Raw genomic sequence first — 6,243 nt, forward strand, 5'->3', positions numbered from 1 at the left:
CATCAGTGCTTTTTAGTGACTTGCTTATTATGTGTTTTGTGTAGTTATAAAATTTAGAAAAATTTTGGTCATTGTTTCTTCAAATATATTTTCTCTCCAATTCCCTTGTAATTCTCAAAGTCATATTATTCATATAGCAGACAACTAAATATTTTCCCAATATGTCTTTTGAACCTTGTTTTTTTTTTTTCAGCATTTTTCCTCTATTTTTGAGTTTGGGCAATTTCTACTGTCATGTTCTCACATTCACTGAAATTTTCTAACAAGTATCTAATTTTTTCTTAAGCCCAAGTAGATTTTCTTTTACTGTAAGTATTGTATTTTTCTCTCTGGAGGTTACATCTGTTTTTGAATACAGTTTCTCTCTCTTCATTATATTCATAATATTTATTTAATGATCTAAACATCTTTATAATGAACATTTTTTAAAAAAATCTGATGATTACTTATCTTTTTCAGTTCTAGATCTTTCAATTGACTGACTTTTCTCTTGGGTAAGTCATATCTTTTAGTTTCTTTGGCATCTTTAGTGATATTTGATTGGATTATAGATATTGTAAATATTTTACTTTGAATGTCTCAGTTTTTGTTTAAAGAATCTTGGGTTTGTTTGGTTTAGTTTGATTTTTATACTAAGCAGCCAATTTCCTTGCAGATCAGATTGATCTTCTAAACTATGTTTCTGTGAGTCTAAAATAGCTTTTAATCTAGGTTCTTGAGATAGTTAAACCTGATTTCCAAAACGTGGCTTGATTGGTATATACTATGGAATGTATTTGGCAGACTCTTAAAACTTCTATTCAGGTTAAAAATGAAATGTTTCTCAGTCTTGTGTCAGCTCCCCAGTACTTATTACCTTCCTAGTAGTTATCCTTTTCTGAGCCTGCGGAGTCTCACCATATACATGCACATCTTGATATTGAGCAAGGACACAAAGGACTCATACAGATTTCTGAAGCTTTTTTCTTTTTTTCTGAATTGAGCTCTTATCTTTGGGGCTGTATTCCACAAATACAAACCATCTGAACTTCACAATCTTAGGTTTATTTTTACTTAATTCAGGATGGTAATGTTATGCATGAATTCCTCTCCCTATATTAAGATCTGGTAAATTTATGGGGATCAAAGCTGGGACAATTACGGGAGCTTATGTTATTTGTTTCTTTTTGTTAGGAGTCATAGTTCTTTTCAGCTAGTCGTTCAAATTCTGAAAATAGTTGTTTTATTCAGTTCAGTTTCCTTGTTTATTTGTTAAGTTTCCTTGTTATTTTCAATGGAAGAACTAGCTGGTAGCAGTTGTTTAGTCATTGCTAAAAACACAATTTTAGGTTTTATGAGTAGCATTAAATTACATACAAAGATACTTTAGCTTTTTATAATTAAGGCTCTGTAGAAATATAAAGCCTTATAAAACTGCATTTGTTGAACAATTTGGAAGGAAAGTTTTGTTGTTATTATCTTGGTGGGAATAATAATATAAGCCCCCATACGGTGTGTTGCTAGTAGTAATTTATTAGTTTAAAAGATGTTATTTTATACATATTTATGATGGGGCAGGATATGGGACAGTGGCTCTTCAGAGGAGCTGAAGCAGAGCTGGGCCTCTAGGAGCCAAGGCTGAGGAGTGGGCTGGTGGTCTACCCTGAGTACACTAGGGGCCAGGCCAGGGGCACAGAGACCCCTTGATCTACATGGCCTCAGATGACCCCTTGAACTGACCCTAGCCCCACAAGGATGCCATGCGCCCCACCCCCCCACAGTGCATGCACCGCTGTACCTGGAGGGAAACTCTACACACTCTTTTTCATCATTGATTTCCAATCATTTGATAGTCTACACTTAAATAAAATTTTAAAAATGAAAAAAAGATGTTATTATAACTAAACCTTCATAGTCATGCGTGCTAGCTAAATAGTCATGCAAGCCAAGCAATAAATGAGACAACCATTTGTTAAAAAATGGTGAATTTGATAAGAAATTGGTAGAAAGAGATATCTCAGTTCTACTAGATAACAACAAAAACAAAGAATAATACTATCATCAACAGAATCCATGTCATCCAAAAGATGAAATGAATCAACTACTCAGAAAATTGCTTTGAGTATCTTTCCACTGCAGTATATATATAACAATTCAAAAAGGGGAAGAAGAACCATAATAATGAAACATGAATAAGGTGGTAATCTTTCATTTAGTTAAATCAAAAAAGAAGAAGGAAGAATAGAAAAAAGAAAGGAGAAAAAGAAAGACCTTTCCTTAGACCTTAGAGGACAGTTTAAAGAAACCTTAGGTCTTAGAGGAGAAGGAACAGTCCCAACATGACATTGTGGCCCCTCATGTAGGAACATTAATTTGCTAGGTGCCACAGACTGAATATTTATGGCCTCTCAATATTCAGAGGCTGAAATTTAATCCCTAATGGGTTGGTATTTAGAGGTGAGGTTTTTGGGAGATAATTAGGCCATGAAGGTGAAACACTCATGAATGAGATCAGTGCCCTTATAAAAGAGGGCCAGAGAACTCCCAGCTTCCTACATGTGAGGTGCCTTGATCTTGGCCTTCTCAGGCTCCAGAACTTAAAAAAAAATAAATTCTATTGTTTATAAGGCCACTTAGTCTATAATATTTTTGTTATAGCAACCCAAATGGACTGAGACACTAAGGCTGCCACTAAAAAGTGCCACTAACGGGATGGCTGAAATAAGAAAAATGTATTTTTTCAGACTTCTGGAGGCTAGATGTCTGAAATCAAGATTTTTCAGGGGTGGGTTGCTTCTGAGGCCCCTTTCCTTGGCTTATAGATGTGTACCACATGATCTTCCCTCTGTATATGTCTGTGTCCTAATCACCTGTCTTTTGTTTATTTTATTAAGGGCACGATCATATTGGATTAAGGCTCACCTTAATGACTTCATTGACTTAATTACCTTTTGAAAGACCCTATTTCCATAATCTTCAAATACAGTCACATTCTTACTGGGGTTAAGATGTGAACATATGAAATTTGGGGCCACAATTTAGCTCATAACAGTAGGCAATAAATTTGTGAGGCCAAAGTTTTTATATGCCCTATGTATCTGTAGCTTCTATAGTGCCAATCAAGAGGATTTTTTACATGGAGATATTGAATAATTGTGACTTAATATATTTGTCATAATATTTTAAAAATGCATAGATCCATAAAGATATGCTTTTGTTTTATTAAATACATAGCCAACTGAAATCTATTTTTACAGGAAAAAATAGATGAAAGTGGAGAGCAGTTATTCATTAACTCATTTTTGACAAGTGGATGACTTGTAAAATAATGAAATTTCAATTTCAAAATTTATTGCTGATTTCTCATGCTTTAAGATAGGTTTGGCGACCTTAATGTAAGCAGCTCAGTTTAAGGTTTATAGGTTAGTTTGTGGTTGACAAGGTTAAGATGAAAGTAAGTTGCAGTGAAAATTAGCTGATTAACTATTCAAAACTTTCTAAAATGTTTATGGTGCTTTTCTATTTTGTGATCTTTTTAAAAGATGTAATGGATTTAATTGATAATTTTATAAATACACATATTCAAAAAATGACCTCAACTTAGCCCAACTTAAAATAGAGAGTGAAATAGAAATTGGTCTTTAGATTTGTGTTATATTTATTTGTGCATAATTTTATTTTATATTTTTATTTAAACTAAAAAACCCCCACAAAAACAGTTCACCCATTTCTCTCACCCCTTAGCCCCCACCTTTTTACAAATTGTTCTCCGTATCTATGAGCTAGCTTTTTTTTGTTGTTTTTAGATATCACACATAAGAGAGATCATACTGCCCCTGCCTTCTTCTGCCTGACTTATTTCACTTAACATAATGATGCCCTCGAGGTCTATTCAGATTTTCACAAATAACAAGACTTCATTTTCTATGGCTGAATAATATTCTATTGTGAATATTCACCTTTATATCTATGGTCTATAAAATAATACAATTTTTTATCCATTCATTTATCAATGGACACTTATATTGTTCCTATATTTTGACTATTGTAAATAATGCTGCAGTGAACATAGTGGTGTCTATACTTTTTTGAATTAGTGTTTTTTTCTCTGGATAAATACCCAGAAGTGGAAATCCTAGATCATGTGGTATTTCTATTTTGAATTTTTTGAAGAACCTCGATTCTTTCTTTTTTCAGAGTGGCTGCACCAATTTACATTCCCACAAGCAGTACACAAGGGTTCCCTTTCCTCCACATCCTCACCAACACTTGTTATTCTTGTCTTTTTGATAATAGTCATTCTAATGTGTGAATTAATATCTCATTGTGATTTTGATTTACAGTTTCCTGATGATTTGTGATATGTACCTGTTTGCCATCTGTATCTCTTCTTTGGAAACATGTTTATTCAGATCTTCTAACCATTTTTATTGAGTTTTTATTTATTATTGTTATTTTTGCTATTGAGTTGTATGAGGTTTATATATATATATATATATATATTTTGGTTATAAAGCCCTTATCAGATATGTAATTTGCAAGTATTTTCTCCCATTTGGTAGGTTGTCTTTCCATTTTGTTGAATGTTTTCTTTGCTGTGTGGAAGCTTATTCATTTGATATAGTCCCATGTATTTATTTTTGCTTTTTTGGTCACCACCAACACATGTTTTAAGAACCTGACCACCTTTGTTTTCCCCAAGGAGGATGACATAAATACTATTATCTGCCACAATTTCAAAATGAGAAAATTAAGGCATGAAAAGTGATATATTGCCCAAGGTCACAGAAGTAGTAGTTGGTAGATTTAGCATTTGAATTCAAGCAACCTAGCGCTAAATTAAATCCTCTTACCTAGTACACCACACAGATATAAACTGGCAATCAGTCCCTGAAAGTAATCTTTGGGTATACAGACATACCCTAAAAATGCTGTCATGTAGAAGGGGAGGTTAAAAAAAAAAAAAAAACTCAATGAGAAATGCTCTCAAATCTTTTCCTAGATTAGAGGTGTGTATGCAATGAGGACCATTCAAATACATTTCACAGTCATACTGTGCTGTCCTTCAAAACTTAAGTTCGAGCCTTATATTTTTTATTTTAGATTTTATTTATTTATTTATTTATTTATTTATTTATTTATTTATTTATTTATATTTGACACAGAGAGAGCCAGAGGGCCAGCACAAAGCAGGGGGAATGGCAGGCAGAGGAGAAGCAGGCTCCCTGCTGAGCAAGGAGCCCGATGTGGGGCTCCATCCCAGGATCCTGGGATCATGACCTGAGCTGAAGACAGCCACTTAACGAACTGAGCCACTCAGGTGCCCCTAGCCTTATTTTATTTGTTAAAAATTGTATTGAGTTTGATCTTGCATCCCCGCGTGTGTGCGCCTAATCTCGGCTGGTCCGCCTGAGACCCCCTGAGCGCCAACGCTTTTCCCTGGCGGGGTCCCATTTCAGCTCCAACAAGATGAAAGAAACTATCCTCAGGAAAAACTCACCAAACTGCAAGCACAAAGTGCGCATTGGTGGGAAAGGAACTGCTCGACGAAAAAGAAGGTGGTTCATAGAACGGCTACAGCAGATGATAAAAAACTTCAGTTCTCCTTAAAGAAGTTCGGGGTAAACAATATCTCTAGTATTGAAGAAGTGATTATGTTCATAGACCAAGGACCAGTGCTCCACTTTAACAACCCCAAAGTTAAGGCGTAGCTTGCCACGAACACTTCCACCATTACAGGCCACGCTGAGACAAAGCAGGTGACAGAAATGCTACCCAATATCTTAAGTCAACTTGGTGCAGACTGTCTGACTAGTTTAAGAAGACTGGCTGAAGCTCTGCCCAAACAATCTGTGGATGGAAAAGCACCACTTGCTACCGGAGAGGATGATGATGATGAAGTTCCAGATCTTGTGGAGAATTTCGATGAAGCTTCCAAGAATGAAGCAAACTGAACTGAGTCAACATCTGAAGAAGATAAATCTTGAAGAAGTTACTGGGAGCTGCTATTTTATATTATGACTGCTTTTTAAATTTTGTTCATGGATCTGATAAAATCTAGATCTCTAATATTTTTAAGCCCCTTGGACACTGCAGCTCTTTTCAGTTTTTGCTTATACACAATTCATTCTTCGCAGCTAATTAAGCTGAAGAAGCCTGGGAATAAAGTTTGAAACAAGGTTAATCAAGTTCTTTGCCTAGGAAAAAAAAATGTATTGAGTTCTATATCTAAGAATATGTTCTATTCCATTACTTTTACAATTT

The 6,243-nt window shown here is 34.8% G+C and overlaps 1 pseudogene; it reads left to right on the forward strand.

Moving 5' to 3' along the window:
• Window positions 1-5,448: 5,448 nt before the first annotated feature.
• LOC118356776 lies at window positions 5,449-5,933 on the forward strand (annotated as a pseudogene).
• Window positions 5,934-6,243: the final 310 nt, after the last annotated feature.

This window comes from Zalophus californianus, chromosome 2, assembly GCF_009762305.2.
Source record: "Zalophus californianus isolate mZalCal1 chromosome 2, mZalCal1.pri.v2, whole genome shotgun sequence".
NCBI lineage: Eukaryota > Metazoa > Chordata > Mammalia > Carnivora > Otariidae > Zalophus > Zalophus californianus.